We start from the raw sequence: 26,815 nt of genomic DNA, 5'->3' as shown, positions 1-26,815 counted from the left end.
ACGACGAGAACACTTTTGTGCGCAAAAAACAACAACAAAAATAACGACTTTATTTCAACTATTCACTTCCTTCTCCATGAGCCTGTAAGTCAGTTAACGTAGTGTGATTGCGTAGAGCTACGTCACATGTAGGCTCACTATTGGCCGACGCTGGTCATGTGTGTGTGATGCGTGTGACGTACAATAACAGAAGCTTACGCTATTAAACTAGTAACTTGACTCGCGCAGAGGGAGAAATAAACGAATAGTTGAAATAAAGTCGTTATTTTTGTTGTTTTTTTGCGCACAAAAGTGTTCTCGTCGTTTGATAAACTTAAGATTGAGCCACTGTAGTCACTTGGACTATTTTAACGATGTCTTTAATGACTTTTCGATGCCAGCAAGAGCCAGTCCCTCAAGAAGCCTATGGACTGTATGCAGGAGCGATCTTAATATCTTAAATATCTTAATTTGTGTTCCGAAGATGAACGAAGGTCTTACGGGGTTGGAACAACATGAGGGTGAGTAAATACTGACAGAATTTTCGTTTTTGGGTGAACTAACCCTTTAAGTTAAGTTTTCCCTTAATCCTACACAATACCTAAGTTTAACAACTATCTTACTAACTATTAATAAGCAGCTATAGGTGTTTGAGGCAAAAGTCATATTTAATAGTGAGAATTTGACCCTAATCTAAAGCGTGACAAAAAATATGTATGATAACATTGCAAAATTAAACAATGGACCTCTATGAACTCTTTAACATTTTTCAAAGAGTGACAATTTGTCTTGTGCAAATAGTTGTGGCACAAAACCGGGTTTAGACTTCCTTGCTTACTTATATACAGTAGATCGACCTTAATCTCTCTACAACTTTTGATCCAATTGTTTTTCATAGACCAAATGTGTAAAAATGTTATTTCGGTGTCCTCAGTGGTCCCATGACCTTGAGGTACAGATTTTTTTAAAGAGGACCCAGTGTGAAATGAGACACAACAGACCTCCTCACAACAGGCCAGCTGGGTGAGTTGGACCATCACCCATGGTTGTTTCACCATCATAAAATCTGAAGAATTACCTCAACCTGCAAGTTTTCTGTAGCAAATTTACAAGAACTCCATGAATCCAAATGGCTACATAACAACTGTACAATGCGACTCGATGTTGTTCTTGGACCAACCGATCTTGACGTGGATATTACCGGGCCTGGTATTGGTCAAAATGTGGGACTAGTTCTGGTTTGGGTTTTGTAGTGTTTGGAATTGGTCTAGGTCTTGGATAGTGTTGTCTTTAATCTTAATGCAGGGGTGTCCAATCTTGCTCCTGGAGGGCCACTATCCTGAAGAGATAAGCTCCAATCTTAATTAAACATACTTTGTACTTGAACCAGCTAATCAGGGTATTCAGGATTGCTAGAAACTTCCAGGCTATTGTGTTGGTGCATTTTGCAGCTAAACTCTACAGGACATTGGCCGTCTAGGAGCAGGATTTGACACCCCTGGCCTAGTGGTTAGTGCTTAAAGTTTGAGTCTTTAGTCCTGTTAGTTATTTCCTGATCATAAATCCCCTATGTTCTTCTCCTCAACAGAGGTTTTAAAAATGTTCTTAAAGCCTTCATATTACTGAATATTTGACACACTCAGCTGAATGAATCATGGAATGGCGCTTCGGGAATAGTTTGAAAAGCCATGTTTTACTTCTATCCTCTAGTCCAGTCCTTCTCCAGGTGTGTTTGATAAGGAATGGAGCAAAACTCTACAGGATAGTGCCTTTCCAGTGTGAGGATTGCACAACAGAAGTGTAAAAGTAAAAGTAGTTTCTAAACAGGCAAAACAAGAGCTCTATCCGTCAACTGTTTCCTTTTATTTAACAATGCCTCAAAATGACACTCAAATCTCTTCAGCTCCCACTTGACAGAAGCGAGATTTCAGTAGGGTTTGGAGAGATTAACTGTTCTTTTGCAGGCTCCCCTGATGTTTTTAAGGTCACCAGACTGTTTTCCCTCGGCTCATTCACTTCATTAAGGGAAACAGGGATGAGGCATGCGAAGCTCCTTCACTGTTTATGCAATTGTGTTACCGCTGTCCCATAGAATATAGATGACATGCCTGATGAATGATTTAGAGCACTTCTCACACTGTTCAAGTATGTTAGTTTTGGTGCATATGTGAAGGGCAACTCACAATGAGTTTACATAATAGGAAATATTTTAAAACCACAGTCTCAGTCTCAACCGGAGTTCTTTAGCCCTATTCGTACGGGATAAGTATTATAATTTTGTAATAACTGCAGAGGTTTGTCTGTGATCTTAAAGGGATAGTTCACTTTGAAATTAATTTTTGATATGTTTTAACTTACCTCAAGGGCATCCAAGATGTAGGTGTCTTTGTTTCCACAGTATTTTCAATTTTGACATTTTTCAGTCAAACCGTTGTTGTTTATCAGTCATACACTGGAGGCTAAGGGGGTCCACCAAAGAGCATGCACAGAGAAGTCCAAATAAAACATGATTTAATGACTCGTAAATGTAAGTACACATTGATGGCCTAAGACACGAAACGAGCGGTTTGTGTGAGGAAACGAACAGTATTTATATCGTTTTTACCTCTTGTAATCATAGCCATGACAAAATGATCTGACGGCACAGGCGCTTCGGTCTGCGCATGCGCTGGAAGTGATCGCTTGCGCGCCTACGTCACTCTTTGTTTATACAGACATTTCGGAAGATTTACCTTTCACTAAACATATTTAGATATACGGGAAACCGCAATGGAAGACGATTTCGGTATATCGAAATATGTTTAGTAAAAGGTAAAACTTCCGAAATCTCCGTGTAAATATGGTGGACCCCCTAGCCTCCAGTGTATGACTGATAGACAACAACGGTTTGGCTGAAAAATGTCAAAATTGAAAATACTGTGGAAACAAAGACACCTACCCTTGAGGTAAGATAAAACATACCAAAAATTAATTTCAAAGTGAACTATCCCTTTAATCCTGTGTGAATTAGCCATGTCTGTAATTTTGTATGTTGAAATCGAGTAAAATCACAAATAAATTCTCGTAAAATCACAGGCTTCGCTTATCCCATGCGAATGCGCCACACGCAATTCAGATGTGGGTGGGTAATTTCACACGAGAACCCCTGATAACACTAATCCAGTGTGAGTAGTCAGTGTGAACTGACCAAATATAAAGAACATTATTGTTTGTCCGAGACATAATCAGTCATATTTTTTACTCTGAATATAGTCATAAAATTAAGTTATGCAGGAACTGCTAGTGATCTGGACATCTTTAAACATCTTTTTTTCACTTTAAAATAAAGGTCCAGATCACTAGTAGTCCTTGAAGATTATCTTTTTTTTACACAGAACATGGTCATAAAATGCATCACTAATGACTCAAGTAACTAGTCACTCTTCAACTAGGTAACACAGTAGTTAGTGATGCATTTTATGACTACATTGAGAGTAAAAAAAGACAATAGCTAATGTCTTAGACATAATAATGCAGTGATTAGTAATTAATAAGTAATTCTTCTAATTAGTCATAATTACATTTGATGCCAATCTCATATTGATTACCTAAAAATTAACTATCTTAGTCCTAAATTTGATTTATTACTGATTAGTAAACTTTGTTTCCATATTAGTTAATAGTCCTAGCTAAAGTGTTAATGTACTACTCATTAATCATAAATACTTTTTAATGAGGGACCTTTATTCTAAAGTGATACAGATTATGCTACTATATTATCTGGAGAAGATTTCTAAAGGGACAAAGGGTGCAAATTTGCCAATGCAAATATAATACTGAATTATAAAATGTAAAAAAAAAAACACAATCTCCATCTAATTAAGGTACATTGCTTGACCATTTCCAGCTTGTGCAGTCAGTAATTGTACTTGAGGTTGGCTGGCGGCCTCAAGGAAGAGGCTGTCATGGTGACAGGAGGTTCTTGGACGAATGAACTTAATCTACTAGACATTGTGCACCTGAGGGGAGTAAGGTGAAGAGATAGGTCCACGGTGATCTTGCAGGCTAAATTAGAAGTTCATAAAGCTCCTCAGCTGATGCTCAGTGACATCCAGTGATCTTCCCATCAGAGCGAACCATCAGCTGTGGTGTAGCAGGAGAGAGCCAGAAGAAAACCACACTGTGATCAACACACTGTAACATCAAGCCCAGTTGCGGGGGAAAGTCGTTAATAAAATTTTAGGAGTTCAGAGTTTGAATTTATTTAAATGCAATTTTAGGGAAAAAAATGAGCATGAGACGAGTAAAAGAGCACCGTTACAGCAATACATCCCTCAGTCCAGTGTCTTGATATTCATGTTAATTTATTATTAAGCACATAAAGATTATTTCAAGTCAGACTGAGGCTTTGGATGTGGGTTCACAAACTGTGGCCCCTTAAATAAAAGTATAAGTATAAAGTATAATTAGTTTACTTTTTCCCCGACCAGCGTTTTTGAAAATAACATTTGCAAAACCAGCAACGACAGCATTTTATTTGATCATTTTCACAAAAGTTTCATGGCTCCCAATATTTTGTTGTTTGAACATCTGAATTACCAATATTTCAAAAGGAAAAACGAACCCTCTGCTTAAAGCTACACTGTGTGATTTTTACCCCTATCTAGCGGTGTAAAGATATATGACCATCCAGTGAATATTAGTTTCTGTTCCTCTCAATTCCGATTTCGTTTTAACTCCTACGGTGGCCAATGTAGTCCAAGATTAACATGGCTTCCAGTTCGACCTCGTCTATGAGTGTTAACCAAATGTAAACGCGAAAGGCGAAGCTTGAATTAACGGGTACGTCCCTCTTTGGCTAATGTACTTTCAAGATGGAGGGTCAACATGGCGACCGACATTAGAACCCCTTTCCCGTATGTATTTTCAATGGCACATTATACACTCACAAGAATACTTTATTACTTGAACGAAGTAAATATACATTAATGAGCACATATATTTTTGAAAGAACAAAGTGTTTTTAGCTAAGAATAAACTAAAAGAGTTACATAGTGTAGCTTTAAAAAAAATTGCGTCAGTTAGACGATGCCCTAGGATCCCATCATGTAACTGACGCTAAAGGCTCCCTAAAGCATCGGATATTGAAGCATGGTCAAAATTGTCAGTTAGGTGACGCCTAGGGATGAGAATGTGTTGTTTATTTATGCTTCATGCATTCTTTTTTTATTATCACTTGAATGGGCGATTCATTAAAAAACAACATTTTGAGCAAAAAGCTGAGAAAATCGCATTTTTGACAAAGACTACATTCAGATCAGATTCGATGGTAAAAACGATGGAGTAGATCGAGTCCATCAACATCCCAAAGCTTCATAATCTTTGTCTCTGTTCATTGTTGATGATCGTGTTATTTTACATATTGCAAATGACAGCTTGTATGCTCCTAATTTCTTATTTGTGCATCCTCGTTACCTTTCCTCACTTCACGGAAAGAAAAGGACTTTTTTTTATACATTGTAATATTTGATCACTCGAGCATCACTCCACAGCGTCATCAGCAGTGCTCACAGGATCTGCCCTTATGTTGTTGAAGTTTGTTTAAGAAATTCATAATAAATCATAAAGCAAGATACCCTGTTGAAATATGTGAGATGTGTGGTTTTATATAAACTGCAAAGGTAAAGTATAAATTAAAATGACTGTGACCGATGTGAGCAGGGAGGAGAATTTATATGTGTGGAACATCGTTTTAATGGTGCATGTACTTTTTAAATCACCGTAACTTGCTCAATTTTCTACCGATTTTCAAGCGGTCTGGTTTGTTATAAATGGCAGATATATCATTATAATACTGCAAACTTAGGAATAATACGTGTATAAATAAATAATCAACCACAATTATAGCCACGTTAGTAACGTTTGTAAGAAACCAAACCGTTTGTAAATCCGTCAAGATTTCAACGAGATAAGAGTATTTCTTACATCAGATACCACAGAGCCCGCCAGAAAGCCTGTCTGTGACAAGATGGCCGCCGGTGATGACGATAAATACTCTGCTGTGAGACATCTAGCCTTTATATAGATATCTATGGGTTTCCGAGTCTTGTTTCTGCTTCTTCTTCGCCTGTGTTTTGATCAGGAGATTCAGTATTCTTTCAGAAGATGCACAATAGCGCCCCCTAACATATAACAGTGAAAACACTGGAAGTGTTGTCTCATAAATGATGGAAATTTCCATCAATGGCAGGGAAAGAGTTAATTATTAAAGGCACAGTATGTAGGTTTTTTTCACCACAAGAGGGCACAGTTTTTAACAACAACAAAGGCGTAGGTTTATGACGCAGTGATGAGCTGAATAATGGGACTTGCTGTCAAGCTGATGGATCTAATAATGTTTATGGATGAGTGGAAACATGGTTTTTTTAACATTACAGTGGTATGAAGCAGGTCGCGATTGCTAAAGAGCGGATATAAAGGAATAAGGACATTAAATTCTACCGAACTTCGTGCAAGTGCTGGATTACTCACACAGGTCAGTTTATTAGACGAATTAAACTTGTTAGGTAACGCAACGCTGCTTCACTTGGTCTAACGTTACACTATCACAGTAAACGGCATTTAAAAGTGTGTTAAAAAGTAATAATGTTATACTACGTGTTAGTTCGTTTGCTATACGAAACTAGCAGTAAGCTAGATCAACATTAGAATAACATACTGACCATATTCTAACATTTCGTCATGTTGAGCTAACGTTACATAACCTTGATTTGTTTTATGTACATTTGCTCACCTGTCTAATAAAGCTGTCAAGTCGTGACTCGTGAAGCTCTGTCAAGTCCAAGTTAGTCGCGGACGTGGAGCTCTCGGCATCTCAAAAACGCCACGCGTTTCAAAAACGCCACGCGATATTGATCCTCACTTTAGTTCTCCTTGTTTGTCCCAAATTCTGCTTGCCATGGCCTATGTTTGAAAGAAACAAGAACTGCGTGCCGCTAAACGTTACGCACTACTCAGTTGTCCACGTCTGTCGCCATGGTTACGGCTTAGCTGGCAGTATGAACATATATATAACGAAAAAAGCGTGGATTTTGCTTCATTGACAGGCAACATTTTTTTCTGGGAAAAAAATGTAAATTTTGTAAATTTCCTTTCCACTTATTTAAAATTGGAATTTCTCTGAAATAAAAAAAAAAATCTTTGGAGACTTTTGGGATATTGTAAGTACACAACTGCAGAAAACATATCGCACTGAGCAAGTGATTTTTGGATGTTTTATTACAAAATTCTTACATATTGTACCTTTAATTGTAATTGTAAACTAATTCAAGTCATTGATTAGTTATGAAGTGACAACAAGAATCATGAAACCTATAAGGTTTTGTTCAATTGATAACAATTTGGAGTAGTGACGACGAGCCTAATTATTTGGTTTGTCAAACAAATGAAAATATTGGCTGCTCTATTTAAAAACACAAGTGACAAATTTTTGGTGTGGAAAGTCAGTTTGTTATGAGACTTATGAGAAGTTACCCCTCAGAGATTACTGGAGTTGACCTTCTCTTGTCTCTCTGATCAAGATCACGACAGCATCCAGAAGGCGGAGGAAACCCTCACAGATTCATCTCCACCCACAGCCTTCCCTGATCCAGCTCACACTGTGGCAGAGGAAGCCTTTAATCACCAGAGCGCACATACCACGCGGGGCCAGGCCAAAAGTGACAGTAGAGGGCTAAACAACAGTTGTTGTAGCAAGGACGACGATAAACGGCTGAACAAACGGCTCCAATTTACTGCACACCATCATTGAAGCAGTGTGTCTCAGGAATGTAAACAGAGCCACTGATAAGCAGTTCTCTGTATTCTTTTGATTCAATTTGATTTTATCACAATAACATACCATAATCTTCATCATCATCATTGGCAGCACATTCATTTTCATATAAAGCTGCACTGAAACGCTCAACACATTTTAAGGGGTCTTCACAAAGTTTCTGTTTAACTTTAGACACAATTGTCCAGGGAAGTGATCCCCGACCCAGAATTTCCTTTCCTTGCTTTTTGTAAAGCACAGTTCTCTAGATATCTAATGTCATTCATCCATTTACTGGATGAAAAAGTAAAAAAAAAAAGTACATATTCTGTCAGTTAAACTTTTTTCTTTGCGCTCTGCCTTCTTTGCAACAAAACAGCACAATATTGTTGGCTTATAATCCACACACGTTTACCACAACAGCCCTCGTGTTATTTACTATATACAACAGCGTCTTTAACTGCTGTCAGCCTATTGACACTTAAAGTTCCTTCTCTAGGGGTATTCAATTAACCCTTCAATACATGCATACATAAATGCATAACTCTCCTCACTTGACAAAACAGGTGTATTATTTTAAATCATTTTTACTCTGGGACTTCCCAACCCGATCTCACGGGAATTCGTACGAATTTTACGAGGTGGCTAATTCGTAACAATTTGTACGACCCCACTCGTACGAATTAGTACGATTTTACTAAATCGTACATATTTTACGAATTAGCCAAGAATTCGTACAAATGACCTTCCCCCTGACCCCGCCCCTAAACATAACCGTTACGTGGGTTTAGACAAATCGTACAAATTCGTACGAGTGAGGTCGTATGAATTAGTACGAATTAGCCACTTTTGAATCACTCGTACGAATTCGTACGAATAGGTCGTGAGATAGGGTAGGACTTCCTCATGATGGCCAGTTACGCTCTGTGATTCTTTCGGCGCACCTTCGGTGGCTAATTCGTAACAATTCGTACAACCCCACTCGTACGAATAAGTACGATTTTGCTAAATCGTACATATTTTACGAATTAGCCAATTCGTATGAATTCGTACGAATGACCTACCCCTGACCCCGCCCCTAAACATAACCGTTACGTGGGTTTAGACAAATCGTACAAATTCGTACGAGTGAGGTCGTATGAATTAGTACGAATTAGCCACTTTTGAATCACTCGTATGAATTCGTACGAATAGGTCGTGAGATAGGGTAGGACTTCCTCATGATGGCCAGTTACGCTCTGTGATTCTTTCGGCGCACCTTCGGTGGCTAATTCGTAACAATTCGTACAACCCCACTCGTACGAATAAGTACGATTTTTGTCTAAATCGTACATATTTTACGAATTAGCCAATTCGTATGAATTCGTACGAATGACCTACCCCTGACCCCGCCCCTAAACATAACGTTACGTGGGTTTAGACAAATCGTACAAATTCGTACGAGTGAGGTCGTATGAATTAGTACGAATTAGCCACTTTTGAATCACTCGTACGAATTCGTACGAATAGGTGTGAGATAGGGTAGGACTTCCTCATGATGGCCAGTTACGCTCTGTGATTCTTTCGGCGCACCTTCGGTGGCTAATTCGTAACAATTCGTACAACCCCACTCGTACGAATTAGTACGATTTTGCTAAATCGTACATATTTTACGAATTAGCCAATTCGTATGAATTCGAACGAATGACCTACCCCTGACCCCGCCCCTAAACATAACCGTTACGTGGGTTTAGACAAATCTTACAAATTCGTACGAGTGAGGTCGTATGAATTAGTACGAATTAGCCACTTTTGAATCACTCGTACGAATTCGTACGAATAGGTCGTGAGATAGGGTAGGACTTCCTCATGATGGCCAGTTACGCTCTGTGATTCTTTCGGCGCACCTAAATAACTCTAGACGTCTCCGAGAGAGATCCAATTTTTACCTCAATTGGGAAAGGGAGCTCTTCCTCGGTTTGGTCAGCTCCCCCAGTACAGTGTAGTCCTGGACTACTGTGGATTAACTTAACCCACCAGACTAGCATCTCCATACTAGTCACCATAGTGTTCCCTTGACCATCATGAGTCAATCCCTCTGGTACTGTACCAATTATAATTTAAGTTTAGTCTACTTCAGTTCCTTTTTTGATTCCAGTGGTGTCTCTCTTGAAGCCTGGCGGTCGGCCCCTCGTCTCTCAAGTTAACGAGGTATATGGCTGGAACTGCTCAGGCCAGGTGGCCAAACACCATCCACTCTCGAGTTCAAGAGGCACATCCAGGGAATCCTAAATTAACGGCAGAGGAGAGGGTTGTTGAAGTGACTCGTGGTCTGTAATAAACCATGCAGGCTAGAGGGGTGAAGATTGGCTGTAGATCTGCAAGGTAAGTGGATGCGGCTCAGATTTACAGGACGGGCAAGTTCATTACACATGCGGTGCGTGTAGTGGTGCAGTGAACAGTGGAGGGTAGAGAAGTATAAATCAGAGCCAAGGCTTAGAGGCCGAGGACGGGGAAGAGCGCAGTCACCTACAGTGTCTTACATAAACACCACACTACCCTCTCTGAACACACGGAGAGAAGACAATACACTTGGGGTTCTCAACCTATTTTGGTCCACAACTCATTCTGTAAGGTATAAAATTCTTATGGCACCACAAGCATTATAGAATTTGAGGAATATTCTGGGTTCAGTCTCAGATAAACTCAATCGACAGCATCTGGGACTTATGTTGATTACCACAGAAAGTATTTCCACCATTCCCAACTTTTCTTTTAAAAAGGAACTGAAATCTGGGTTGTTAGGGAGCCACTTACAATGCAAGTGAATAGGTTCAATTCATAAGTGTTAAAATACTCACTATAATGCCAAAATTGTTCAAAACATTTAATCTGGATCCAAATGATCCGGATTTGGAAATCCCATTTTTTCCTATCCAGGATCAGGTAATCCGTCTTACATGCCGGTTATATGCCGGTTTTTCAAAGCAACATTGGACTGGATCACCCTGATCCAGATACACAGTTTTCAAGATAACCAAATCTGGATTATCAGTGCTCTAAATGGGACAACATATCACAATGTGGGCTAAGAACAGGTAGAAGAGCCAACATGGGGTCACTGTAAGTGTTTCTTATTTTGAGACAAAACACATAATTTTTATTTTATTTTTACTTTACTATACTGAATAGCTTAATTGTTTGCCTATATCTACTTTATCACTGTTACAACGGTTACACAAGTCAAGTGCAAAATATAAATAAAAGTATATACACTAAATGATACATTATTTGACCAATTTTAAAGTTTTACTACATTTTCTTCCTGAAATCCACCTTGAAATCCTACCCCCTGTTGGGATCAGGATAATCCTGTTTTTTTTGGATCAAAGTTATCCAAATCCCACTGACAAGTTTTGAACAACACAAACTGAAGGTTTGATCCAGATTAAAACTAGGATTGGATTCCCTGATCTAATCTGATTTCAGATTCCTTACTTACATCATTACTTATTCATTTTGATGTTTTTGAATGCAAAAACCAAGCGAACATAATAAGTTGACCTCAGACAACAATATAATAAAATTTAAAAAGCCAGTTCATGACCCCTTTAAAACAAAAACGTCATGTTTTAACTGATTTTATGCTTTTAAATGCTGGAAATCTTTCTTAATAACCAGGATTTATAATTAAAGACAAAAGCAGTAGGAAGTTTAATGTCAATTCATTTAAATGTCTGATATGTTTCTACATTAACTCACTTTAGATTTTGCCTGTCTGACACTTTTATTGATAGGAATCTATCGTGATGACAGGAAATGACACGAGCCTAAAAACTCATTCACCTTCATGGCATTTGAGGACATACACTATGTTAACCATGCCACAGCTCCATTCTTGTCTTTTCAAAAGGTCACCCAGCACCCACGCATCATTATTCTTTGCGAGGGTTAATGAATTTCGGGCAAGAAACAGCTTTTTTTATATCTTGGAATAATCTTTTCCCAGTGAATTACAGTGATAGAACCAAACACAAAACTGAAACCCGATGTGAAACAAACAAACAAACCCACCAGTATATCTCTATGTATCACTTGAAGGATCTGCTAAGATGAATAGCAGAGTGATTTGACATGTTCCACATTTCTGGTAACTTATCGTGGTATAAAATGACCATAAATCTCCCCCGATAAGTGAGCGTTAAAGAGAGACTGATAAATGGGAACAATGGATATGCAGAGAGCCTTTCAGAATGTCTCTGATATTATCAGGTATTTAAAACACATCTGCCAGGTTTATTCAAGGTCACACCAATATTAAGGGACTTACCCTGCCAAAGTTTGAAAAACAAAGTAGCAAGGACACCAGATATGAATGAGCAAAAGTGTATTCTGAGTTACACTAGTCAAAAAGCTGGCTATGCAAAGTGCTGCATTCATGTCTGTCAGGAAACGGTCCGTCGGGAATTCTATGAAGTAGACAGATGCCTGCTGTCATTTCTTCAAAATGTTTTCAGACAGTCACTGATTAGAAGAGTCTTTCTTCATCAAGGCTAACATCTGAATTTGCAACTGCGGACTGACTAATTGCAGATTTCCGTCATCAAGACTAAAAGTTTTAATTATAAAACCAAGCCTTACCCAAATGTTTATTGTCTTGATTGTTACCATCTATTAACATTAGTTTATGTCCAGCCGGTCGCTTTTATGCATTCGTTATGCAGTGACGCTACACTCTCAGAAAAAAGGTACGAAAGCTGTCAATGGGGCTGTACCTTTTCAAAAGGTACACTTTTGTCCATTTTAGGTACTAATTTGTACGTTTTATGTGCTAATACATACATTTTATGCGCTAATATGTACATTTTTGGTAGTAATATGTACATTTTAAGTGTTGATATGTACATTTTAGGTGTTAATATGTACATTTTATGTGCTAATATGTACATTTTTGGTGCTAATGTGTACATTTCAGGTGCTAATATGTACATTTCAGGTACTAATATGTACATTTTAAGTGTTGATACATTTTAGCTGCTAATAGGTGCTAATATGTACATTTCAGGTTCTAATGTATAGTTTAAGTGTTGATATATGTTCATTTTAGGTGCTAATATGTACCATTACGGTACCAATATGCACCCTTAAGGTACAAGAGTGTACCTTTAGCCCCAGTGACCGCTTTTGTACCTTTTTTTTCTGAGAGTGTAGTGACATGAGAAAGCAAATTGATACGAAACATATTAACAAATCAGAAATGCATCCAATTTCAGTCCTTTCTTTATCATCACTGAAATACATATTTTGTTATTTTCATTATAGCTATTCATCAAGGAAATAAAGTGTGAGAATATAGATACTTTATATATGTGTCTAATTTCAGGAATATCTGAAGAAGTGTTACTACACTGTTAAAAAAAAAAAAAAAAAAAACGTGTTCAATTTACGGTAAAATGCCGGCAGCTGTGGTTGCCAGAAATTTACCGTATAAAATACGGTAGCAAGAATTTACGGTAATAAGATTTTACAGGCTTAACTTAAAATTTACGGAATTATCTGATATACTGTTAAATTATCGACCATTTGAAGTGTTAATATCTGTTTTATACCATTGTAATAAACTGACATCCATCAATCACAGCAGTAATGAGAGTCACATGATATATGGAAACACATCACATGTAGCTCTTTCATAAGAAACTTAATATTAACATATAGAAGCGGCACAGTGTCATTCACTCAAACATTAAACACCATGGTGGTAACACACATTAATTTAACAACATTAAATGTCACATAAAACCCTAACGTACCTAACTGATTAGAAAAGACTAAGCAAACTATGAACAAACAAGTTATTTCAACGAAAATACATCAAGTGTGGAGTGTCACGCAGGGAATTGTGGGAATGTCAGTTTATGTTTTTTCACTGTAAATTATACGATGAGTTGTTCATTTTCACTTTAAAAACTGTAAATTTAACAGTATTTTACAGTAAAATTACATGAAATTTAACATAAGATCTATCACAGTTATTTACCGTATATAGTAAAGAAAGGTTCTGTTAACCAATCTTCTGTTCTGTTAAAATGTTCTGTTAACAGTTTTTCACTGTAGCATTTTTACAGTCTTTTACTGTTAAAATCACGATCATTTTTTAAAGTGTTTTTTTTTTTCACCTAACTGACGCCTTGGGAAGCATTTGACCATGCTTCAATATCTGACGCTTTAGGCGCCCTTCAGCGTCAGTTAGATGACGCCCTAGGATCGTGTCTAACCCTACCCCCACCCCAGACCCAAACCTACCCACGTCATCTAACTGACGCTTTCCTTTAGCGTCAGTTAGATGACGTCGTAGGACCGCGTCATGTAACTGACGCTAAAGGGCGTCTAAAGCGTCAAATATTGAAGCATGGTCAAAAGGTGATGCCTTGAGGTGAGAATGTGTTGCGTAACAGAGAGTCAGGGATGAAGCAGAGAGAGAATCCACTTACGAGCACTACTTTAATAACAATACAATGCAGTTTATAACTGCAAACAAAGAAACTTAGGACAGGAACATGGTTCAACAAACCACAGCAAGAGAAACACAAGGGCAATTTATACACAGGCTAACAAGGTAACAAGGCGGTGTGGTTGATTGTCATGGGAACACACAGGGGTAACCAAGGGAACTAACAAGACACACTTGGAGAGACTAATCAACATTAAAAAAACTACACAACATGGCACAAGACAGGAAATACCACAAAAGTCCTCTCACAAGACATGGACACAGGCTGAGATTGTGACAGATTTGCTGAGGATTACATTCCCAGATCAAGTTTAAGTGATGATGGCAAAGGCATATATGAAAGATAACCATGTTCAAAATGACTCAATACAGATATAAAATAATAAAATAGTTGATAAGCAATATTGTAGCTACTGATATATTTTGCCTCAAAATCTGCATGATCAAAATATACAGTAGGTTTGTATATGTAGCCTACAATAACTTACCACCCTAACTCTCAGACTCAGAGATTTCAGTTTACTCAATGATAATAAAAAAAAATGAAACCATGTTCTCAGACCAAAGGTAAATGATTCTGTGCAACATTAGTTTAGTTATTTGGATCTGAAAACACAAAGGATGTTTCCTTTTATCTTCAATATGCCACTGTGGTAAACAAGCAATGAAAATAATCCTCAAAATAGAATTGTAGCAATGAAATTCTGGACTGAAATGTATCTAAGGCCATGGGACAGCTGAATCATTGTTTCGAGCAATCAATCTCTTTCTGCCAGCTTGATATTTTTCAGTCCATTTTATAGACAGATACAAGAAACCAGAAAAAAAAACTTAAAGAAACTTTATTAAATTGTAAATATGCTTCTCCAGCACAGTCTCATCCCAAGACGTCATATAACTGACGTCTTGTAAATACAGTATGCTTCTCTCCTCACACATTGGCAAAGTAAAATTAGCTTTGTGCTAATGGATAGATTCTCTCAGGGTTTTAGTTCGTCCTCTGAATTAATTATAGCCTCCAAAATCACTTACAACTCATAACTCCGGTGAGCCTCTGGGAATAACTAACCTAACAAAGATTATGTTTCAGGTTCTAAATTGCCCAAGCACAAATTGAGGGGGAAAAAATAGTCTATTTGTCCTGATTAGGTGGGTGTCATTCTGAAATTTAGGACGGGGCTATTGAGCTACTACGATTGACCTGTATCAGGTGTTCTTGGGTGCAGCATAACAAAATAGTTTTACATATTCAGTATATCCTGAAACTGTGAAATGTTTTAACCTGCCTGAAATACTGACTAGCAGTGTTCTGAACATGCGTTATTAGTGATAATCACAATCATTAATTAATCTGAACCATAATATGAAAAATTAAAATGTTAAAGGAACAAAATGGATTTCCAGATATTTATATTATTTCTTGAGATTAGCTATTCAAATTTAGCTTTTTTTTAAAACTTTGAACTTTTATTTATAAACAGGATAATTGTCCATCCACATTTTCACTCAGTGTTAAAATCATTGCCAGTAGTATAGAGATGCAGGAAGCAGCTCACGCAGCAATCCCTTTCAAAGTAACAATTTTGTTGGTCAACACAGCAAATTCTACAAAGGGAAGACAGCACACAATAGCGTCAGCTTTCTGATAGGCTCTCTCAGACATTCAGGAGGAGTGGCAAAGGGACGCAGCGTGTTCCCTTCTCAGGGAACAATGGTTACATCCGTAACCTGAAACTTTCGAGAAACTCGCGCTGCATCGAATGACAACACTTTAGGGAAAGAAATGCGCCACACTGACTAATGCTTGCCCTGGAGTGAAACCTGTTTGGGCACAACTCGGGCCGGAATTATTTGAAAACCCAGCGTGGAAGAAAGGTCCAGACTGTAAAATCGTAGAAATGTGTATGGGGAGGCCGAACCCCCAGGATCACAGACCTCTTGGAGGGAGACCCTAGACAATAGGGGATTATCACGCTGACACATTCACTTCCGTTGAATCACCGATCACTCTGGCGAACTGATGACGGACTACACTAGGTTTATTCTACGCTATTTCATGACCAATTCGTACGAATTTGTACGAGTGATTCAAAAGTGGCTAATTTGTACTAATTCATACGACCTCACTCGTACGAATTTGTGCGATTTGTCTAAACCCACGTTACGGTTATGTTTAGGGACGGGGTCAGGGGTAGGTCATTCGTACGAATTCATACGAATTGGCTAATTCGTAAAATATGTACGATTTAACAAAATCGTACTAATTCGTACGAGTGAGGTCGTACGAATTGTTACGAATTAGCCACCTTTTCATAAAATTCGTACAAATTCCCGTGAGATCAGGTTGGTTTATTTATACAGCATCCCTGGTAAATTAGTCTGATTCACTGAAGTGCCGGTGTCGTGTTGAAAAGTGATGGTCCGCTGAAAATTGATGTATCGATGTATCGCCCATTCTCTTTACGAATGCAGTTGCTTTTATGTGGATCAAACAGACATAAAGTGCAAATAAACACTCACCCAGTACTTTTTACCTATTAAAATACCTGTAAAGGGCCAATACAACCATTATAATCCATGTATTTCACCTGCCAAAAAGTGATTAAAGCCTCTACTTATTAATTAAAAGGTTATTTCTGCCCTGAAATTAGTTGATAATATTCATGAGGGTTAAATCTGACTGATTATAACTCACCTACTACTTTTTACTTAGTAAAGGGATACTCCACTTTTTTTGGAAATAGGCTCATTTTACAACTCTCCCAGGGTTAAATAGTTGAGTTTTACCGTTTTCGAATGTATTCAGCCGATTTTCTGATATTTAGAAGAATATCAGTAACCAGACAGTTTCTGGTCTCATTGACTTCCATAGTATATTTTTTTTCCTACTATGGAAGTCAATGAGACCAGAAACTGTCTGGTAACTGATATTCTTCTAAATATCAGAAAATCGGCTAAATGGATTCGAAAACGGTAAAACTCAACTGTTTAACCCTGGGAGAGTTGTAAAATGAGCCTATTTCCAAAAAAGTGGAGTATCCCTTTAAAATACCTGTAAAGGGCCAATACATCCAATAATGCAGCATTATTTCACCTGCCAAAAAGTGATTAAAGCCTCTACATATTGATTGAAAGGTTATTTCTTCCCTGAAATTAGTCGATTATATTCATGAGGATTAAATATGACTGATTCTAACTCACCTACTACTTTTTACCTATTAAAATACCTGTAAAGGGCCAATACAACCATTATAATGCAGTATTTCACCTGAACAAACGCGCTACCTTGTTTTATCCCGACAAACCGCTTTAATCCACTTCTTCCTTATACTCAATTCAGTCAGGAATCCATGAAAACTTAAAGGGTTAGTTCACCCAAAAATGAAAATTAAGTCATTAATTACTCACCCCCATGCTGTACCAACCCCGTAAGACCTTCGTTCGTCTTCGGAACACAAATGAAGATATTTTTGATTAAATTTGAGAGCTGTATAACTACCACATTGGCTCCTAAGGGACTGCCTCTTGACGGCCTAGAAAGTCAATGAAGAAAATGTTTAAATATCCCAAGTGACTACCGTGGCTCAACTATATGTTTATCAAGCGACGCGAATACTTTTTGTGCGAAAAAACAAACAAAAATAATGAGTTTATTCGACTATTCCTTTTCTTCCTTGTAGGCCAGAACGAGAATTCCTTAGATTTCCACGACGCATGCGCGAGATTTGCGATCTTTCAGATCGCAAATCTCGCGCATGCGTCATGGAAATCTATAAGGAAGTCTCGTTCTGGCCTACAAGGAAGAAAAGAAATAGTCGAATAAACTCGTTATTTTTGTTTGTTTTTTCGCACAAAAAGTATTCGCGTCGCTTGATAAACATATAGTTGAGCCACGGTAGTCACTTGGGATATTTAAACATTTTCTTCATTGACTTTTTGGGCCGTCAAGAGGCAGTCCCTTAGGCAGCCAATGTGGTAGTTATACAGCTCTCAAATTTAATCAAAAATATCTTCATTTGTGTTCCGAAGACGAACGAAGGTCTTACGGGGTTGGTACAGCATGGGGGTGAGTAATTAATGACTTAATTTTCATTTTTGGGTGAACTAACCCTTTAAGTAGGGTTGGCGTTGTTGGTTAGATTTAAAAAGTGGAACAGAGCAGTGACATCTGGCCTTCGTTTGAACCTTTTGTTGAAGTGGACATGCACAAAGTTGACAAATCCCGCCCATGAAACCTGGAAGTGTGGAAATCCCTATAGAGATTTCGAGGCTGCCACACTCCTCATAGAGTGTGCCCTGATCATCAGAGGCGTAGGCATACCACACACCTCATACTCTGTTTAGATCGCCTCAACTATCCATTTACTGATTTTGTGCTTTGACATTGGGGAACCCTCTTGGGAAACTCAAAGCACACTAACAGCTGGAGCTGACTAGACTTCCTCCATGGAGGAAGGAATGTCTAGAGCCAATCCAGTGAGAATTGCCTCAGTCAAAAGGATGGAAGTTCAAGTTAAGCCTTCATCATTTATTCGTAACCTTGGTGTCTTAATCGACTCAACTCTATCTTTTGGCTCACATATTTCTTGAAACTCTTTTTTCCCCAACTTCATAATATTGCATGTCTTCAATCTTCGTTCACTTTTGCTGATGCTGAAACCTTAATTCATGTATTATTCACATCACGTCTGGATTATTGAAATGCTCTAATTCTTGGTCTGCCCAAAAAATTTTAATGCAAGATTACAGTATGTTCAAAACTCAGCAGCAAGAGTTCTCACCTCCACCAGGCGTTCTGCTCACATTTCTCCTCTGCTTCATGACCTTCACTGGCTACCCGTGGCATCACGTATTCACTTTAAGGAATTACTTCTGGGCCATTCCACCGAATGGGTGACATTTGCTTGTTGTAACTCTTGTAACTCATTTTTCAACATTGAATCTAATAAATATTTAACTACTGTATTAAAAATGTGTATTGGTCAATCTCAGGCAACTTTAATTATTTTTTTACAAGGTTTAAGCAAAATATGGACGCATGTTTTCTCAATCCTGTTACCGAAAATCACAACCCGGTCTCATCCCAAGACGTCATATAACTGACGTTTTGGGACGTCTTTTGACCATACGTCAATATTCGCCTTTTTAGGGCCCCCTTAAACGTCGGTAGATGAGGTTATGGGATCCTAACTCTACCCCAGACCTAAACCTAACCCTAAACCTAACCCGTCACCTAACTGACGTCAAAGGTAAAGCGTCAGTTGTATGACAGCCCAGGATCGTCATCTACCGACGTTTAAGGGGGCCCTAAAAAGGCGGATATTGACGTATGGTCAAAAGACGTCCCAAGACGTCAGTTATATGACTTTTTGGGATGAGACTGTGTTAAAAATCATGTGTCATTTAAAAAGCAAGATTATAAGCATGTCAATTAATTCCTTTGTGTTCAGCAATGCAATAAAAATCAGATTTCTGAAGGATTTTAATCATTATATTGCATGGTAAAGTTTAGAGATTTGGGACATGCAGAAAATGCAATTTTTTGGTGTTCAGTGTCGTTTTTATTAATGTTTTTAATTATACGTTGTAAATTTGTAGTTAGCTTAATGTGCATGACATTTTGCTTTATAATAAAATGTATTTTAGAGTTACTTTTCATGCAATCTTATACATACAATGTCCTGGGGACAGAAATGTCACCTTTTCGGTGGAATGGCTCTTCTAACGTTTAAGTTATTAAATGGTCATCTCCATATCTGTTTGATCTACTTTAATCTTATCGCCCTGCCCGGTCCCTTAGATCAGCTGAACTTGATTTATTGTCTCTTCCTCATTTCCGGTTGTCTACTGTATAGGTGGAATGTCATATAGTGTTAATGCTGCTAAATTATGGAATTCACTATCCGTTACACTTAATATATCTTCTGTAGCTATTCAATATGATTGTAATGTGTGTGCGTGTGTGTGTGTGTGTGTGTGTGTGTGTGTGGGTGTGTGTGTGTGTGTGTAAATGTATTGTAATGTACAATGTAAAATGATATTAAGCTACGGAAAGGCACTATATAAATAAAACTTCTTCTAAAAAATATATATATATTTGCTGGTGCAGCAGTTTGCATATTACTTTCACTTTTAAATTAGTGTCAATTCACCATTCGCAGGTAGTTTGATTGACAGACGATCTGACCAATAATAATTCGTCATTTTTGTCTGACAAAGTAGTGAGGAGAGTCAGAAGATTAACGTTGGTGGATTTGAACTTGAAAAATGGCTTTGAGGCTACTGACGTCTTTCTGCGCATAAAACAACAGTCCTTCTGAAGTTTATTTATGTTTATTTAATGCTATAAATTAAATAAGGAAGAGATAAGTAGTTTGCAGCTTAAACTGAGGCAATTTGCCATGACACATTAAAGAGCCAAAACAGTAGGCTTATTTATAGTTTTATTTTATTTGACTGACCAAATTTAAAAGTTGAGAGTTGTTTCATATTAAATGTTACCTCCTCGGTCCTGTCTGTCAGCGTGTTGTCAGTGTCCTCTATGTATTTTTCTCATACTCAAATTATGCTTAATGATTATTTAAGCTATTCATTAATGATTACCACATTATGAACTAATTAAAAGTCTGTAAGTTTAATGTATTAGTTCATACATAAATTGTTTTTAATTAAATATGTGATTGTGGATTAATTCCATAATAACTTATTTTTTAACTAATAGTGTTAATTTTTTATGTTAATTAACAGAATGAGCCAAAGTCTTGAATTCCAACTTCCAGATATGACAGGTACACTAATATGCATTAATACATGATTAATTACTTCATTGTTAGTGCAAATTCATGTGCAAATTACTACAATTACTAAATGACTAGTTAATAATGATGTGCCTCATCAAGTAAAGTCATAACATAATGATACCTTTGCAAATCATTAGCTAATGATTAATTAAAGCAGACAACTGGAAGGTGAAGTGCATAGCTTTGACTAATTGTGGTAATTAACACATTAATTTACACTATTAGTTAATAAAATATGTTATTAAGGATTTAATACACAATTACACATTGAATTAATAGCAATTCATGTATTACGTAATCTATTAATCATATAGACTTTTTATTAATGGCTGATGTAGTAATCATTAATTAATGGTTCTTCATGAGTTATACATTAACTCATGATTATCTGTGCATTAGTTAAGTATGAATTAATGCATATTAGTGCACCCGTATTGTAAAGTGTTACCAAGCATGGTCATACAACTCAAGAAATACAAGAAAAAATGGATAATGCATTCATTGTGTTAAATATTTTTAATCTTTAAACAGATTTTTTGTTTTGTTTTGGTGGGTAAGTGATGAAACTGGTCTTGCGACTGAACACTGTGTAGCAGCGATAACACTGACTATTGTAGCAAGCCTATCTCTACCCTTGATATATCAAGGGCAGGGAGGCATAAACTGCTCACTTGTCATTATTCTTGCTGAAGACTGACACTATTGTGTGCTGGCTTTCCAGGCGTCACACGCTATGTCACAATGCAATGCCAATCAAGATTGGATTAGTTTCACACTTGCTTCAGACGCTGTCACGCTGAGGCATTCCCCAAAGTTTCATCATTCAAAGCAGTTTGAGTTCCCTCAAAAAGGGCACAGTAATTCTGTTCTGTTCTGTTACTGGGAGAAAGAAACAACCTAACAACCACAGAACACCTTAGATTTACTATTGCTACTATTCCCAAATTTTAAGTTATCACACCCAAAATGGTCATTGCACAACAGAATGAATGCCAATCGTCTTCTCTTACACTCACACTCTAGATAATAAATTCTAATTCAGTAGTTATCCGGCTGTGGACACTGCTGTGCTCAATCTAGACGGGTAATTACAGTCCGATGTTCAGGAACCACTGTCAGAAAATGAGCAGGGTGCCTCTGTTTACTCTGTCAGAACATTGCAAAACATTACATCTCAAGCTCACAGCTTCCATGAGGAGTAATTTATAATTTATTTGTTAAAATTGGATTTACTTTCTGATCTACCTTGTACTGCTGTTTTTGCGATTTATGTATATTGATCCATGTTTTTTTTTGTGATATGTTACTAGGCAGGGAGCAATAGTAAAACATCAATACCTAGCACCAAAGCTGTAGCTTTAAAACTTGAGAAAAGGCTCTCATGGGGGCAAAATGGAAATTGACTCATCTTGCTTTAGCTGTCTCAAGAGCTTCATTTGAGCCAGATCATGTTCTGGAAAATGCCAGGGTTTTACATTCAGATGTAGTGCCAAATTTGGTGCTGTATTGAGTGTAATGTTAGGATTGGGTAGGTTTGGATAACGCCTACTCGGTTCATACAATTTGGTGGGTCACAGAATTTGGCACAACACTGGTATTTGTTTTTAAACGATTCACCATTAACAAGTGCTTTACATGGTGACAGTGTGTGTGCACATCTTGATGCGTTTCGTTTTTTTTTTTTTTTCATGTTAAGTGAGCAGCGGGAAATTTGTAGAGAGCGTCATACCTGACAAATATTCCATTGACATTTTTTTATTTAACCAAAATATTTAAAAGACAGTTTTTTTCAGACAGTAAATGTTTCATATCCACAAGTAAAGCTGATTTTGTTTCTGAACAAAATAGATGCAGAGATGATGTAACTGCACCGCTGGACCATTCTGCTAATCATGGAAGTGTTTCCCAAAGGAATCGTTAGCCAACTATGGTCGCAAGATACATTGAATTGTGTTGGTAACGACAGAGCTTGCGACCATTGTTGGCTTTGGAAAACACATACCAGGATAAATGGAGACATGAGTGACGGGAGTCACTCAGAAATCTATGTAATGGAAGAGGAAATGATGTTGTCGGTGAGAGAGAATATGACTGATCAACTGAATTACATTTGGTCCCAATGTAGCTATAGTATACGTGACGGAATAATCAACTAGGCTGTAGTTAGGGCAGTGCAGAACATTGTGAATAAAGCTCTTATTTAGTTGTGCTACCTTCGTTTAGTGACGTCATTGTTTGATCTGGGAAAACAGAAGTTGTATGGTCACAGCACTTTTTACAAATTAAAGTTAATTAAGTAACAAATTTACAAATTAAGCACTAATCAAGAGTGACTGAGGGAAGCAGGCTGCATCTCAATTAGCCTTTCGCCAAGCCCCGCCTCCCTTAGTTACTGTTGCAACGTCAGTAAAAAAAAATGGTCAAAGACGGCCAGCTTGACAGATTGCCATGACAGCAAAGGGTATTCCCGTGCGCGTCAGTGACCGTTTTTGGTGCAATCCCTTTGCGATATCATCAAGGCAAAAGGGGTTACTATAGAGCTGGTAAGTCCCGCCCCTTCCGCTAACCCCGTTGGACCTCTAGGTTGAAAAATCATCAATGCAAGTGAATGAGAAAATTATTATTTTCTAATCCCGTTTGAATTTTGCAATGAATGTGAACATATGTTGTCTGTGAATTTTTTATATAATTTTTCGTGTAAAGAATGCTACAATTTAGCGGGTAGAATTTACATACGGTTAGACTTTGTGGACTACAACTCTTCGCTGCTTTCGACGCGTTTGATATACGTCACCACACCCAAGCACACGGATCCCGCTAAACATGCCTGTGTCTTTGGTGCACTTCACCGCCTTCTTTCACCGGCATCTCGATCTAATTACTTATATTATCGCACTGGGATTTGTGGAGGGAAAATGTGTTATGTGGCAACGTCACATATGCAACGTGAAGTCTTTTTCGTTATATCTATTCCTCGACTGCTAGACAAAGAATCATAAAATATACTGTCAAACTCGTTACATGAGAAAGTATATAAAAAAATTCACAGACAACATATGTTCACATTCATGGCACATAAATAATTATTTTCTCTCGTTCACTTGCATTGACGCTTTTTCAACCTAGAGGTCCACTTGGAGTTTTACGGATGGGCGGGACTTACCAGCTCTACATGCGGTGGAGGGATTTATTCAAAATATAAAAGTAAGAAATGGAGACATGACTACTATTGAGGCTAATGCTTACCGGTCTCACGCAAAATAAGAAAAACCCCACGACCATGCTATCTCAAATGAAACCACCACAGCCTTGAAGATTTTATAAACTGGTTCAGTGGCTAATTGTTTGGAGTTAGAAATATACAACTTGCGCTGCATATTTAGTAATTTTGCCTCCGACACAGGAGTAACGTTACGCAGGTTGTTCATTACCACAGCAACCATTTGCGTGTCATGCTGAATGCGATTTTCGTGTTTAAAAAGTAACTAACGTTATGCATAAGAGACGAAAAGCAGAGAACCATAAATTATGCAGAGAACCATAAATTATTTAAAGGCTAACTAAACCCCTGGTCAGAGCCTGACTCCACCCACTGGCAATATTTGAAAATGCTGAAAAAGTGGGCAGACCCCAGCGGAGATAGAGGGGACGAAATAGATGCTAAAACACTCTATCCTGATCGTTTTCAATACTCTCAATTCCAATTCCTGACTCCCTACAGTGGTTTTGACGACACAAGATGGTTTTTATACTACCAAGGGCGTAGCTCACGTGGTGAGCTGAAACCTGCGTACGTCACGAAGTGCGGAACATCCAATAGAAAAACTCAACTGCAGTAGCCACTGTTCAACCTGAAGAGGGCAGCACTAAGACGTTTTTACACCATATATTGTACACTTTATAAACAAATGCCAAAAAAGTTACTCAAATCAATGACTGGTATTAATAAAGATCCATTCTTACAGATCATTTACTAAAAAAAGTTGGTTAAGAGTTTAGTTACTCTTTAAGGTAATTTCTATTCGTTACGATAGGTTGTCAAGTAAGCTTCATGCTTTCCCCATTGCGAACGTGCACTCCTCTAAACTGTCTACGGTGCTGGGTGCTGCACTGCTAACTTAGCTGACTGCTGCTCATTTTCCCAGAGAATATCATGGTATGTTAACAACAACCCTTTCGAAAATGTAATTCCTTTGTGGATCCTCTTGATCTGCTTTCTCCATGCTTCTTTGACTAATCTCAGTGTCTCAGTCTCACGCACGCTGCACGCGAGTTAACCATGTTCGACACATTTAACTGGGAGTGGGGCCAAGGTTCCTGGCTGACCTTGATGGAGGAATGGATGACGGTGAACCTGAATGGAGAAGTTGGGTTGGGTTGGCCGGGACAAGCAGCTCTGTCTTCACAAGATTTAGTTTGAAGTTGGTGGTCCTTCATCCAGCCAGAAATAGATTATCAGGTTGGAATGAGAGGTAGAGTTGTGTGTCATCAGCATAGCAATGATAGGAAAAGATGTTTCTGAATCACAGATCCTAGTGATGTTATGTAGATGGAAAAGAGAAGTGGTCCAAGCACTGAGCCCTGAGGTACCCCAATAGCTAGATGTTGAGTCATAGACACCTCACCCCTCCTTGACACCCTAATGGTGTGTTCACACCAGATGCTAATAGCGCGTAAGGCGCGAATTAATGCGGAAGTACAGCTGACAGCGGCCGTCATCGAGGCGCAGCTCCTGGGCCGAGCACGGTTCGCCTCCGAAGGGTCCGGTGGACACAAATATACGGCGACAATGATCCCCACACCGCTGTTCTGCTCTCCAGAGCAAATACAGAGCGGTGACTCTCTCGATGAATGCTCGGTCGACATAAAAAAAATGGCCGCCAACGGATTTCGATTCTGATGCACGTAAATTTCGCTTCAAACTTTTGTTTTTACGCGCGTTTGACACGCGAATTAACACAAAGTGGTCAAGCGTCAAACTAGACGCGTCAGGCGTGAATTTGACGCGCTATTCGCGTTAAGGACCTACCTGAGAGGTAAGACTTGAACCACTGGAGTGTGGTTCCTGTGATGCCCTTCGTCTTTAGGATTGACAGAACGATCTGGTGGTAACTGTGTCAAAGGCAGCAGACAGATCCAGCAGAGCGAGAACTGAGGATTTGGGAGCTGCTCTTGCCATCTCAGACTGATTGTTGTCCAGGAGGTTGTTCTGTGTAAGAAAGGAGGAGATCTGGTTGAAAACTCACTAGTAAAAATAAGCTGAGTGATACAAATAGTGAAAAGTCCCACTGCTGTTGGGGTCCTATGGTTGGAGACCAGAACTACCTGTATAAAATGTATTAACTTTTTATAGTGGATATAAAAATTACATCAATTTGAATTACACAGAAAGAAAAAAAAACAGTTTTAGCAGAAAGTTCTAACTGTCTGAACTTTCTCCATCCATCTAGCTCTCCAACCAAGTTCTAAGTAAAGCTTTTGGTACACCATATATTACTTTCCATTCCGTTATGATTATAATTCACACTTCAACTTCACACTTGTACCACAGCTGGATGTACTTTATCCTGAGCTGATGATATCAAAACACTTTGAGAGCATCTATGCCTTGCACTTAACTAGAGACCTCTAAGCCTCGATTGTACCTTGTATAGCCGCTACAGTATATACCAGGAGGAGGAGGAGTGCATAAGAAGCCTCAGTTCCAGCAGCTTGAAAGAGTCGCTGTGTGACGCCTCACTTAACTAGTGC

At 38.2% G+C, this 26,815-nt stretch overlaps 1 protein-coding gene across 4 annotated transcripts in view; it reads right to left on the bottom strand.

Moving 5' to 3' along the window:
* Positions 1 to 26,273, bottom strand: part of eif4h (eukaryotic translation initiation factor 4h) — a 113,385-nt gene extending 87,112 nt beyond the window's left edge. The window contains exon 1 of one of the 4 annotated variants that reach the window (XM_089120967.1): positions 26,094 to 26,273. The gene's annotated coding sequence lies outside the window, so the exon portion shown is untranslated. The remainder of the gene's footprint in view (positions 1 to 26,093) is intronic. The other 3 variants (XM_039660110.2, XM_039660108.2, XM_039660109.2) reach the window with 3 other exon arrangements.
* Between the last annotated feature and the right edge of the window lie 542 nt (positions 26,274 to 26,815).

The sequence above is a fragment of the Pimephales promelas genome, chromosome 16 (genome assembly GCF_988280905.1).
Source record: "Pimephales promelas chromosome 16, fPimPro1.hap1.1, whole genome shotgun sequence".
Taxonomy (NCBI): domain Eukaryota; kingdom Metazoa; phylum Chordata; class Actinopteri; order Cypriniformes; family Leuciscidae; genus Pimephales; species Pimephales promelas.
The sequence above is the reverse complement of the archived record's forward strand: the minus strand, read 5'-3'. Positions and strand labels throughout refer to the sequence as shown.